The following is a 15,131-nucleotide window of genomic DNA, read 5'->3' as shown; positions in this document are numbered from 1 at the left end:
ATTAAAATAGATATAACTTTGAAGTCAGTCACGATTTTTATATAACTCTTTTTTGTTTGAGAAAATCGGGATATATTTGGACCCGCTGTTATCAAAAATGTGTTTTTTTTTAAATCTAAAAAAAAATCGGCTGTCACTGTAATACCCACACTACTATATATATTCTGGGCTCTTAGAAGAATTTATGATGATCTAGCTATGTCCGTCCATCCGTCCGTCTGCACGTATGTTGAAAACTCCCAAACGAAAGGAGCTGGCTGAAATTTTCAAATCGAAAATCCGGTAACATTTGACCCTAGTCCTCATACAAGATCTCCTTCAGAAAAAAACTTGAACATTCATAATTGTCTTATACTAATCAATATCGTGATGTAATTGGACATAAACATGTTTTATATCAACCTACATCTTTCAATCAACTTTTGAGAGGGTCGGTCTATAATTGAAAATTCCTCATCACAAATTTTTCAAAACAATAAACGACGAAAGGTTTTTTCAGAATCTGGCTAGCTGTTCTTGTAAACCTTGTAAGTAGAGTACAGGTTGCATTTTTTAATATATTTTTATAATATTTGGTACATTAAGTTTTTGATAATCAGTCGAATTTCATCTAGTTCCCATACAAATGTCCCCCCGCAATAGGACTTTCTTATTATTATAGGCTATTCTCGGCAAATCCAAATTTCCCTGTCTAGGAACCCTAGTTCAAGTTTTTTATACATAATTTCAATAAAGCTTTCAATAAAAGTTTGAAAATTTTGTGAAAACAACATGCAGATTTGCCGACCAAATTACTCCCTGAAAATGATTTTTCTATGATTTATAGTTTCACAGTATTGTTTATTTATACCAACACAAATTCTTACGGCAATTACTTAACAACAGTATTGAATTAAATTAAAATAAACGATATATGTACATTAGGGATATAACTATTGACAATTTTTGCAAATATAAGAGCATTAAAAATTATAAAAAACCACGGTGTTATTTTTTCGCGGTTGTTAAAAAAGTTCACGCACCAAACGCAATAATGTTTTTCATAAAAGATTTTCAATTATTTTGAAATACAATATATTTTATTTTAATAATAACTGCGGACATACCTCAAAAGATAATTTTTAAATAAGGGAAGTATCCCACACACTTACAAAAAAAATTATGAAATTATTTATATAATTTTTCAGAGAAAAAAAAATTTGGTTTATTTTAGAAATTGGTGTTGGTGCGTGATGTTTTTGATTCCGAATGACCTAAAAAAATTATTCCACCACACGTGGTGCAATGCCAAAAATTTCACCAAAATTAGTTCTATGCCTAATGTACATATGTATGTGGTACATTTGGCTGCAATTGGTAAAAATTTCCAATCAGACAGTCACATCTTGAATAAAATGGAAGAGCTATGATATTTAAATTTTAACAGTCTTATGCAAAAAAACTTTCAACATGCTTACTAACCGTTGTTAAGCTAAATTCGATAAAAGTATATCCAAAAACGAAAATTAGCTTAAAACACATGTAGTAAACCATTGTTAAATATATGGAAATTAATAATGGTTCAACCCTACTTTAAACCTATTTTAAGGAATTCTTTTTACTTTTTATCTTAAAAAAGAGGATTTTAAAGATAAATTTGGAATAACAGACGATACTATTGCAATTGCTAAACACAATTTCCACTCCGCTGGCGAATAAGTTCCATTTTAATAGTATATGATTTTGTTTGATATTCCTCCGGCAGTAAACTACATGAGGTTCACAAGTGAGTTTGATTAACATTTTTGTCATTTACTTTTAACCTGCAACGCTTTATAGTAACAAAATGTATAAACATTGTGGAAGAAGGTCCACACAATCTAATATACCCACTCCGGAATTATAACTGTGTGTTTCCACATAGAAATTCATTAAATTTTGTTAAAATTTAACAAAATGCCAATAAAAATAAATTATATAACAGTGATGTTTATTTTATCACAGAATATTCGTCATTCGAATACTTTTAATAATAATTGAAATAAACTATATAAAAAAGTTTGTACATTAATACATTTTAGCTTAATATAAATTTACTAGAATCAGATATAAATTTTTTCTCTAAAAATTTGTTGTTATCTTCAAAAATGTATTATTATTAAAAACAATCAATGAAAAAAAGAAAATTAACGAATATTTTATCCTAATTGAAATCAACACTAACAACGAAAAGGGGGAAATAAATGAGAAGCATTGCCAGCTTAGACAAAAATCAGTACATTAGTTATTATGCCTTTAACAAACGTTTTTGCATATAATACTTTTATAAATGGGTTTTAAAGCTAAAGTGTTCGTTAACAAAATTGTGTTTTAAATCTACAATAAGGTTTTTTTTGCATAAGACTGTAAATATTTTAACATTCAAGGTTATCAAAACCTATAGTTGGTTACCAACTGTTTTCTTCTATCTAAATGAGATATTTTTTAAAATATTGCAATGCCTGATATATTCCATGTCATTCTTTACATGCAAGCGTACTTAAACCATCTCACATTAAAGTTTGTAAAATAAGGTTAAAACTCAAAAAAAAAAAACGTGTAGATTATATACGAGAAAAATATGTATCAACAAAATTATTAAAGGTAAACCCGACCACCACACATTATATTCATGTTCAAATTCGAAAAAAAAATAAAAATGAAAAATATATTCATATATGTACATTTCTGGGTACGGAAAAATATGGAAATTTCTGTGTATTTGAATTACACACATTTCCTACACTTAAAAGCAAATGTACAAAAATTATGCACTTAAAGAAAAGCAAACAATGTTTAAAAAAATTCTTTAAAATAAAATTATTATTAATATGGTTGTGTAATAATTGTTCATTTACTTTATCTTTAAGAATTTCATATAATTTTGTGTAAATCATTTGTTTTTGTGTAACAGTTTTCTTCTTTCTGTGTAACTGTATTACCATGATTTTGGAGAGTACGTTCAGCATTTACTTTACAAATAAATACATACATCTGTACATACCTACTGACTGACACTCAAATACGTATGAAATTGTTCCTATATTTGTTTGGTATGTGGTTGACTATGATAACGAAAAGTAAAATTTCACTTTCACCTTAACATTACCAAAAATAAAATTTTTAAATAAGTATATTTGGTATATAGTCTCATTTGCAATAATTTGGACAAATTTTACAGAGAAATTATTAATAAATATTGAAAAAAAATGGGGAGAGTATTTGCAATCATTTTTTATAAATGTTATTTTATTTTAAAATTTATGTCAGCATTTTAGACATTAAATGTACTTTTATTACTATATTTAATATGATTTGTTAAATACACACCAACCATTTGGATTAAAAGTAAATACTATGTTATTTAAATTAATTAAATTCAATTAGCTTTGAATTTGAAGACTTAAAGATACATTTTAATCCAATTCTTTAGTCATTGCAAAATTAATTACAAAGCTAAAAAATATAATAAATAATAATTAGCCTCTTTAATCACATTGACCTAAATAAAAAAAACCGTATAATGAATCGATTATGTCTCAAGGGTTTAAAATAATACTACTATACAACTCTATTGTTTATGACACAAGAAATTGTTTCAATTAAATCTAAAAAGAAAACAATGAAAAGAGTCTACAACATAAATCTTAAAGTATATTAATTAAAATAAACTTAAAGCAATGCTGATGAAAACAAAAAATTACGCCCACCTACTGTGAAAAACATCATTCATTCATACAATACACATTTTCTCATCTAAAGAATAATGATGTCAATAAAATAAAATTTTAATCACAATAAAATTGAAAAATTATATATTAATACTAACTGTCCCGACAAGCGTTTTTCTGCCATAGCTCACACAAAGTTTGAAGACTCCCACTATAATAGTACTCCAGAAATGCAGTAATAAATTTTTAATTCGTATGGAAGGTACCACGCCCATTGTACCTATATAGGTCAATTGTACATCTAAACCATCCAGGGACCCACTCAAACACACACAAAAAATTTCATAGAAATCGGCCCAGCCGTTAAGGTGGAGTTTAGTTACTAAAACACGTACAGAAGAATTATATACACTCAAAAAAATTCATGTAAAATTACACAATATGCGTAAAATAATATGTTTATCAAAATCAATTACATTTTTTTTTCCAGCAAAAATACAAACAAAATGTTTTATTTTCAATTTTTATAATATAATAGGCATTTTATGTTTAAAATTACATATATTGTGCATAAATTGAAAAAATACCATTTGTTATCAAAAAATATATTTGAATTTACACGCAACAGGGATGTTAAAGTTGGTACAATTGTACTTTTTTTGGTACATTTTGACCGACAAAAGTACCGTGGTACTACCGCGACTTATTTGGTACAATTTAAAAATGTTTTCCCCTCTTTAAATTTTTAGTACACCAAACAAATTATTAGCGGAATTCACTATTAAGTGTGAATGGTCTTGCATCATTGCAAAATTGTATAGGTTTTTGTGTGTATTTTGTTATTGGATTACTGTAAAATATTGCATTTGCAATGATGCAATACCATTCGCACTTAATATTGAACTCCGCTATTGTGTATGATGTACAACAAACGCATACATTTTTAAGAGACATTTTTGTTAAATTTCGGGCAGATATTCGCATTATATTTAAATATGCAAAAACCAGATGGATTTCCCGGCAAGAAATCGTTGACCGGATTGTGGTACAATGTGAGCCAATACAATACTATTTTAACTTAGAAAATTTTGTGGAGGATGCCAGAAACGAAAAATGTATAGTTTCTTTCATCAGGATTTAAAAATCCTTCTTTTAAATTGATTTTTTTATTTATGTAATATGCACTTGCAATTATTATCATGGTAAATTTAGAAATGCAATCAGAAGATGCGTGAATACATGTATTTTTACAAAAACTAACTTTTTTATTCCGCCTCATTGCTCATTGCTCTTTGAAGAAATTTATTGCGGAACAGAAGTGGATTTATTTATATAGTACATATTTCTACAACTAATATCAATATTGATATTGTTAAAGAATGAAAATATTTGTAGTTTTTGATCGGTAGTAGCTAATTTACAAAATTAGATGAATGTCCATATGTTTCCAGACATTTCTAGAGTCGTTGCTGGAATTTTATCCATTTCATAGGAATTTTATCATGTACACGCAGAGAAAAAATATAGTTGGGCATGGTTACTGTAACCATTTCAATATTGTTACAAGTTTTTTAACTATATTATAGTCACAGTAACCATTTACATAATTGTGGTAACCATAATATGGTTAACTTACGATTCACATGATTGTCTCAACCATATATATGGTTACAGTAAACATATATATGTTTACTGTAACCATATATATGATGAAGGACTTATCATATTATGGTGCTCTCGGCTTAAGGCTTATCATAATCTGAGAACAACATATTATGATAAAATTATTCATCATACATATGGTTGCCACAAACATATATATGTTTACTGTAACCATATTATGGTTACCACAATCATGTAAATGGTTACTGTGACTATAATATAGTTAAAAAAACTTGTAACACTATATAAATGGTTACAGTAACCATGCCCAATTATATTTTTTCTCTGCGTGTACATAGATTTCTTGCAAAAAGTGAACAATTTTGAATTACTCTCTTTAGAGGAACCAGCGCGATATAATGAATGTTAATGTTAATATTTGTTTTTTTGTGCACAATTTAATTTTTATGTATTTTTTTATTATGTTTCAATAAATTAAAAAAAAATGGTACCGCGAAGGTCCAAAAAGTACAAAAAAAAAGTTTCCTACTATTACTGTAGGAAATTCACATGAAAATTTATTAGAGTGTATATAAAGAAAGAAATCAAAGCCAAAAATATAATTTTTTCACTTTGAGTGGAAATTTTACATGTGTTTTGTTATTGTAACGAAAACAAAACACATGTAAAATTTCAACTCAAATTACACGGATATAAGCACATACATTTTTGTGATAATGAGCGAATTCACTTAATTGTGAATAAATTCGAAAAGAATCCATAGATTTTTATGATCGATATCTCATTTTGTTCCTATTACATGTAGCTTTGCAATAAATAAATCTGAACAATTTCTGCAGTTTTCTATTTTTCGTGATTTTTTTTTAAATAGAAAAAATGTTATTTACACGTAAGATATATATTTTTTGCTTCAATTTGTTATTATAACTCCGAAACAACTGAGCCGATTAAAACGCAATATATAAGCAGACTAAATGCTATTTAAATTTCAATATTTCCGAGTTTAATTTAGTAATATAGGACTAATTAATTAGTGGAGAATCGTCTAAAAAAATTCACAATTTTACTTAAATTTGTTTAAAAAAAAAAATACATCTCCATAGAATTTAAAATTTGGACCATATTTGTACTACTGATTAAAAAGCCTCTAAAGTTTTTTCGATTTTGTTGCCCTGTGTTATCATTTATATGTCTTGTTTTTGTATTTATATTAATTTTAATAACTACTTATTTAAACAAAATTTTGTTGAAAAGTAAGTTGAAAAAAACTATTAATTAATTAATTACTCAAAAGATATACTTGTGTAAAGCTGGAATAAAAAATATTTGATACTGAAGATGTTGCCATTTCTTTTTGGAAATTCTTAGCCTTTGGTAGTCTTACGCTGCCTAATTTCCAATTTTTTAGCAGTTCTTTGTGGAAGCCTTAATGTATGTATGCATGTTTTCATTATATATATTTATGATTATCGAACACATTTTATTATTTCTTTCACTTTCTTTCTGTTCACTTTTGTAATAACTTTTAGTTTGATTGCAAATTCCACTAAAACTGAAGAAACATTAAATAAAAGACAAACAGTTGGGGGATTCAAACTATTATGATGACATATTTGGTCTGTTCAATAACAAAAAACTATTACGAATTATCACAAATTTAAAATTTTTGTGTGAAAATTTGTAATAATTCGTAATAGTTTTTTGTTATTGAACAGACCAATTGTCAAAATTTATTATGATAACTTAAAAAAAAATGTCATTTTACTGATGTGACCTCTCACTGTGAGGTAAGATATGGTCGTACAAGCCTGATTTCCACCACCATAGTGGGGAGGGTACATTGGGTTAGCGCTGATGTTTGTAACGTGCTAAAATGTTGCCCCAACACCCACCTTAAAGTATACCAATCTGCTCAGGGTCAATTTCTGAGTCTATTAAATTTCATTATTTCTCCTAGCCCCATACAACTGCCCTATCTGAAAATAGTTAATATCGTGATGTAATTGGACATAAACATGTTTTATATCAACCTACATCTTTCAATCAACTTTTGAGAGGGTCGGTCTATAATTGAAAATTCCTCATCACAAATTTTTCAAAACAATAAACGACGAAAGGTTTTTTCAGAATCTGGCTAGCTGTTCTTGTAAACCTTGTAAGTAGAGTACAGGTTGCATTTTTTAATATATTTTTATAATATTTGGTACATTAAGTTTTTGATAATCAGTCGAATTTCATCTAGTTCCCATACAAATGTCCCCCCGCAATAGGACTTTCTTATTATTATAGGCTATTCTCGGCAAATCCAAATTTCCCTGTCTAGGAACCCTAGTTCAAGTTTTTTATACATAATTTCAATAAAGCTTTCAATAAAAGTTTGAAAATTTTGTGAAAACAACATGCAGATTTGCCGACCAAATTACTCCCTGAAAATGATTTTTCTATGATTTATAGTTTCACAGTATTGTTTATTTATACCAACACAAATTCTTACGGCAATTACTTAACAACAGTATTGAATTAAATTAAAATAAACGATATATGTACATTAGGGATATAACTATTGACAATTTTTGCAAATATAAGAGCATTAAAAATTATAAAAAACCACGGTGTTATTTTTTCGCGGTTGTTAAAAAAGTTCACGCACCAAACGCAATAATGTTTTTCATAAAAGATTTTCAATTATTTTGAAATACAATATATTTTATTTTAATAATAACTGCGGACATACCTCAAAAGATAATTTTTAAATAAGGGAAGTATCCCACACACTTACAAAAAAAATTATGAAATTATTTATATAATTTTTCAGAGAAAAAAAAATTTGGTTTATTTTAGAAATTGGTGTTGGTGCGTGATGTTTTTGATTCCGAATGACCTAAAAAAATTATTCCACCACACGTGGTGCAATGCCAAAAATTTCACCAAAATTAGTTCTATGCCTAATGTACATATGTATGTGGTACATTTGGCTGCAATTGGTAAAAATTTCCAATCAGACAGTCACATCTTGAATAAAATGGAAGAGCTATGATATTTAAATTTTAACAGTCTTATGCAAAAAAACTTTCAACATGCTTACTAACCGTTGTTAAGCTAAATTCGATAAAAGTATATCCAAAAACGAAAATTAGCTTAAAACACATGTAGTAAACCATTGTTAAATATATGGAAATTAATAATGGTTCAACCCTACTTTAAACCTATTTTAAGGAATTCTTTTTACTTTTTATCTTAAAAAAGAGGATTTTAAAGATAAATTTGGAATAACAGACGATACTATTGCAATTGCTAAACACAATTTCCACTCCGCTGGCGAATAAGTTCCATTTTAATAGTATATGATTTTGTTTGATATTCCTCCGGCAGTAAACTACATGAGGTTCACAAGTGAGTTTGATTAACATTTTTGTCATTTACTTTTAACCTGCAACGCTTTATAGTAACAAAATGTATAAACATTGTGGAAGAAGGTCCACACAATCTAATATACCCACTCCGGAATTATAACTGTGTGTTTCCACATAGAAATTCATTAAATTTTGTTAAAATTTAACAAAATGCCAATAAAAATAAATTATATAACAGTGATGTTTATTTTATCACAGAATATTCGTCATTCGAATACTTTTAATAATAATTGAAATAAACTATATAAAAAAGTTTGTACATTAATACATTTTAGCTTAATATAAATTTACTAGAATCAGATATAAATTTTTTCTCTAAAAATTTGTTGTTATCTTCAAAAATGTATTATTATTAAAAACAATCAATGAAAAAAAGAAAATTAACGAATATTTTATCCTAATTGAAATCAACACTAACAACGAAAAGGGGGAAATAAATGAGAAGCATTGCCAGCTTAGACAAAAATCAGTACATTAGTTATTATGCCTTTAACAAACGTTTTTGCATATAATACTTTTATAAATGGGTTTTAAAGCTAAAGTGTTCGTTAACAAAATTGTGTTTTAAATCTACAATAAGGTTTTTTTTGCATAAGACTGTAAATATTTTAACATTCAAGGTTATCAAAACCTATAGTTGGTTACCAACTGTTTTCTTCTATCTAAATGAGATATTTTTTAAAATATTGCAATGCCTGATATATTCCATGTCATTCTTTACATGCAAGCGTACTTAAACCATCTCACATTAAAGTTTGTAAAATAAGGTTAAAACTCAAAAAAAAAAAACGTGTAGATTATATACGAGAAAAATATGTATCAACAAAATTATTAAAGGTAAACCCGACCACCACACATTATATTCATGTTCAAATTCGAAAAAAAAATAAAAATGAAAAATATATTCATATATGTACATTTCTGGGTACGGAAAAATATGGAAATTTCTGTGTATTTGAATTACACACATTTCCTACACTTAAAAGCAAATGTACAAAAATTATGCACTTAAAGAAAAGCAAACAATGTTTAAAAAAATTCTTTAAAATAAAATTATTATTAATATGGTTGTGTAATAATTGTTCATTTACTTTATCTTTAAGAATTTCATATAATTTTGTGTAAATCATTTGTTTTTGTGTAACAGTTTTCTTCTTTCTGTGTAACTGTATTACCATGATTTTGGAGAGTACGTTCAGCATTTACTTTACAAATAAATACATACATCTGTACATACCTACTGACTGACACTCAAATACGTATGAAATTGTTCCTATATTTGTTTGGTATGTGGTTGACTATGATAACGAAAAGTAAAATTTCACTTTCACCTTAACATTACCAAAAATAAAATTTTTAAATAAGTATATTTGGTATATAGTCTCATTTGCAATAATTTGGACAAATTTTACAGAGAAATTATTAATAAATATTGAAAAAAAATGGGGAGAGTATTTGCAATCATTTTTTATAAATGTTATTTTATTTTAAAATTTATGTCAGCATTTTAGACATTAAATGTACTTTTATTACTATATTTAATATGATTTGTTAAATACACACCAACCATTTGGATTAAAAGTAAATACTATGTTATTTAAATTAATTAAATTCAATTAGCTTTGAATTTGAAGACTTAAAGATACATTTTAATCCAATTCTTTAGTCATTGCAAAATTAATTACAAAGCTAAAAAATATAATAAATAATAATTAGCCTCTTTAATCACATTGACCTAAATAAAAAAAACCGTATAATGAATCGATTATGTCTCAAGGGTTTAAAATAATACTACTATACAACTCTATTGTTTATGACACAAGAAATTGTTTCAATTAAATCTAAAAAGAAAACAATGAAAAGAGTCTACAACATAAATCTTAAAGTATATTAATTAAAATAAACTTAAAGCAATGCTGATGAAAACAAAAAATTACGCCCACCTACTGTGAAAAACATCATTCATTCATACAATACACATTTTCTCATCTAAAGAATAATGATGTCAATAAAATAAAATTTTAATCACAATAAAATTGAAAAATTATATATTAATATACTAACTGTCCCGACAAGCGTTTTTCTGCCATAGCTCACACAAAGTTTGAAGACTCCCACTATAATAGTACTCCAGAAATGCAGTAATAAATTTTTAATTCGTATGGAAGGTACCACGCCCATTGTACCTATATAGGTCAATTGTACATCTAAACCATCCAGGGACCCACTCAAACACACACAAAAAATTTCATAGAAATCGGCCCAGCCGTTAAGGTGGAGTTTAGTTACTAAAACACGTACAGAAGAATTATATACACTCAAAAAAATTCATGTAAAATTACACAATATGCGTAAAATAATATGTTTATCAAAATCAATTACATTTTTTTTTCCAGCAAAAATACAAACAAAATGTTTTATTTTCAATTTTTATAATATAATAGGCATTTTATGTTTAAAATTACATATATTGTGCATAAATTGAAAAAATACCATTTGTTATCAAAAAATATATTTGAATTTACACGCAACAGGGATGTTAAAGTTGGTACAATTGTACTTTTTTTGGTACATTTTGACCGACAAAAGTACCGTGGTACTACCGCGACTTATTTGGTACAATTTAAAAATGTTTTCCCCTCTTTAAATTTTTAGTACACCAAACAAATTATTAGCGGAATTCACTATTAAGTGTGAATGGTCTTGCATCATTGCAAAATTGTATAGGTTTTTGTGTGTATTTTGTTATTGGATTACTGTAAAATATTGCATTTGCAATGATGCAATACCATTCGCACTTAATATTGAACTCCGCTATTGTGTATGATGTACAACAAACGCATACATTTTTAAGAGACATTTTTGTTAAATTTCGGGCAGATATTCGCATTATATTTAAATATGCAAAAACCAGATGGATTTCCCGGCAAGAAATCGTTGACCGGATTGTGGTACAATGTGAGCCAATACAATACTATTTTAACTTAGAAAATTTTGTGGAGGATGCCAGAAACGAAAAATGTATAGTTTCTTTCATCAGGATTTAAAAATCCTTCTTTTAAATTGATTTTTTTATTTATGTAATATGCACTTGCAATTATTATCATGGTAAATTTAGAAATGCAATCAGAAGATGCGTGAATACATGTATTTTTACAAAAACTAACTTTTTTATTCCGCCTCATTGCTCATTGCTCTTTGAAGAAATTTATTGCGGAACAGAAGTGGATTTATTTATATAGTACATATTTCTACAACTAATATCAATATTGATATTGTTAAAGAATGAAAATATTTGTAGTTTTTGATCGGTAGTAGCTAATTTACAAAATTAGATGAATGTCCATATGTTTCCAGACATTTCTAGAGTCGTTGCTGGAATTTTATCCATTTCATAGGAATTTTATCATGTACACGCAGAGAAAAAATATAGTTGGGCATGGTTACTGTAACCATTTCAATATTGTTACAAGTTTTTTAACTATATTATAGTCACAGTAACCATTTACATAATTGTGGTAACCATAATATGGTTAACTTACGATTCACATGATTGTCTCAACCATATATATGATGAAGGACTTATCATATTATGGTGCTCTCGGCTTAAGGCTTATCATAATCTGAGAACAACATATTATGATAAAATTATTCATCATACATATGGTTGCCACAAACATATATATGTTTACTGTAACCATATTATGGTTACCACAATCATGTAAATGGTTACTGTGACTATAATATAGTTAAAAAAACTTGTAACACTATATAAATGGTTACAGTAACCATGCCCAATTATATTTTTTCTCTGCGTGTACATAGATTTCTTGCAAAAAGTGAACAATTTTGAATTACTCTCTTTAGAGGAACCAGCGCGATATAATGAATGTTAATGTTAATATTTGTTTTTTTGTGCACAATTTAATTTTTATGTATTTTTTTATTATGTTTCAATAAATTAAAAAAAAATGGTACCGCGAAGGTCCAAAAAGTACAAAAAAAAAGTTTCCTACTATTACTGTAGGAAATTCACATGAAAATTTATTAGAGTGTATATAAAGAAAGAAATCAAAGCCAAAAATATAATTTTTTCACTTTGAGTGGAAATTTTACATGTGTTTTGTTATTGTAACGAAAACAAAACACATGTAAAATTTCAACTCAAATTACACGGATATAAGCACATACATTTTTGTGATAATGAGCGAATTCACTTAATTGTGAATAAATTCGAAAAGAATCCATAGATTTTTATGATCGATATCTCATTTTGTTCCTATTACATGTAGCTTTGCAATAAATAAATCTGAACAATTTCTGCAGTTTTCTATTTTTCGTGATTTTTTTTTAAATAGAAAAAATGTTATTTACACGTAAGATATATATTTTTTGCTTCAATTTGTTATTATAACTCCGAAACAACTGAGCCGATTAAAACGCAATATATAAGCAGACTAAATGCTATTTAAATTTCAATATTTCCGAGTTTAATTTAGTAATATAGGACTAATTAATTAGTGGAGAATCGTCTAAAAAAATTCACAATTTTACTTAAATTTGTTTAAAAAAAAAAATACATCTCCATAGAATTTAAAATTTGGACCATATTTGTACTACTGATTAAAAAGCCTCTAAAGTTTTTTCGATTTTGTTGCCCTGTGTTATCATTTATATGTCTTGTTTTTGTATTTATATTAATTTTAATAACTACTTATTTAAACAAAATTTTGTTGAAAAGTAAGTTGAAAAAAACTATTAATTAATTAATTACTCAAAAGATATACTTGTGTAAAGCTGGAATAAAAAATATTTGATACTGAAGATGTTGCCATTTCTTTTTGGAAATTCTTAGCCTTTGGTAGTCTTACGCTGCCTAATTTCCAATTTTTTAGCAGTTCTTTGTGGAAGCCTTAATGTATGTATGCATGTTTTCATTATATATATTTATGATTATCGAACACATTTTATTATTTCTTTCACTTTCTTTCTGTTCACTTTTGTAATAACTTTTAGTTTGATTGCAAATTCCACTAAAACTGAAGAAACATTAAATAAAAGACAAACAGTTGGGGGATTCAAACTATTATGATGACATATTTGGTCTGTTCAATAACAAAAAACTATTACGAATTATCACAAATTTAAAATTTTTGTGTGAAAATTTGTAATAATTCGTAATAGTTTTTTGTTATTGAACAGACCAATTGTCAAAATTTATTATGATAACTTAAAAAAAAATGTCATTTTACTGATGTGACCTCTCACTGTGAGGTAAGATATGGTCGTACAAGCCTGATTTCCACCACCATAGTGGGGAGGGTACATTGGGTTAGCGCTGATGTTTGTAACGTGCTAAAATGTTGCCCCAACACCCACCTTAAAGTATACCAATCTGCTCAGGGTCAATTTCTGAGTCTATTAAATTTCATTATTTCTCCTAGCCCCATACAACTGCCCTATCTGAAAATAGTTAAGCTTCCATAAATATTTTATTTATACAGATATCAGAACCGTCAGCAATTTTCCATTGCTCCCATATAAGGACCACACTGGAACGCTTATTATTGAGAATAAATCTTTGAAATATACACAAATAAAATGCAACACAAATAACTTGCATATAAGTATACAGAAATCACGTCAACAAATTTTGTATCGAATTTTCCATAATTACTCATAGCTCCCATATAAATTTTAACTAGTCGCAATGTATCAAATTGATATCAATAAAAGAAAGGCGCGTTTGAAAATAATCTCTTCACTTTTTATTTCGAAAACATAAAAACAATACTAAATTCAAATGGCCGTATTCATAAACAATTTTTAAATTTAAACAACATTTTAAAATCAAATTTTGTATGGAAATTTTGGTTTAAAACATTGTTTAAATTTAAAATTTTTTATGAATACGGGGGAAAGTATTTAAAAGAATAATAAACAAGTAAGATAACTATATTGAGCCGTGCCGAATCTTAAATACCCTCAACCTAAATATGATGGTATAACAACTGAAATAATATAACAATTGTTAGAAAGACTAGTTTACGCAGAACATATTTTATTTCAAATGTACAAAAAATTGTATCTAATTCAGCAATTTATAACTGAAATTCCTATTAGAACGTATGAAATTTAACTATTTATTTACTTAATAATTAGTTAATACGTTTGGATCAACATTTTTCCCTTTTAACATCAAGTGAAGAAACAGAGTATACAAAAGAGTATACAAATATATTTAGACAAATTTCAAAATATTTGGTTATGGGACTTTTATGGGAGCTATGACCTATTATGATTCGATTGTCATAAAATATTTTAACGTGATTTTTATGTATTTATATGAGAGCTCTGGCCAATTATGGACCAATACTCACAAATTTCAGTATTATGATTTTTGAAT

The sequence above is a fragment of the Calliphora vicina genome, chromosome 1 (assembly GCF_958450345.1).
Source record: "Calliphora vicina chromosome 1, idCalVici1.1, whole genome shotgun sequence".
Lineage (NCBI taxonomy): Eukaryota > Metazoa > Arthropoda > Insecta > Diptera > Calliphoridae > Calliphora > Calliphora vicina.
The sequence above is the reverse complement of the archived record's forward strand: the minus strand, read 5'-3'. Positions refer to the sequence as shown.